Source organism: Penaeus monodon, chromosome 32, assembly GCF_015228065.2.
Source record: "Penaeus monodon isolate SGIC_2016 chromosome 32, NSTDA_Pmon_1, whole genome shotgun sequence".
Lineage (NCBI taxonomy): Eukaryota > Metazoa > Arthropoda > Malacostraca > Decapoda > Penaeidae > Penaeus > Penaeus monodon.
In genome coordinates this window covers 5671998-5672234 of record NC_051417.1, presented here as the reverse complement: position 1 = coordinate 5672234, position 237 = coordinate 5671998, and the positions used below count along the sequence as shown (strand labels likewise).

Sequence of the window (237 nt, the reverse complement as noted above, 5' to 3'; positions counted from 1 at the left end):
TTGCAAGGATAAAGAAGGCCAATGACAGCCTCCATGAAAATTAGGCTGAAGGGCCCTGTGCATGTCCTTCCCTCAAATCCCATTTGTTTCCTTCACCATGGCTTTTCTTTTATGTACAAAGGGTTTTCTTGGGTGTTATGTTGGCTAGGTTTTAGAATTTTTATGTATTACCCAAATATGTGTCTCAAAATTTAGGTTTACTATTTAGATCATTTAACTTTATTAAGAGTATACAAA

At 35.4% G+C, this 237-nt stretch overlaps 1 protein-coding gene across 1 annotated transcript in view; it reads left to right on the top strand.

Moving 5' to 3' along the window:
• LOC119593521 (metallophosphoesterase 1-like) overlaps window positions 1–237 on the top strand; it is a 13957-nt gene that overhangs the window by 5871 nt on the left and 7849 nt on the right. The gene's annotated exons all lie outside the window — the stretch shown is intronic.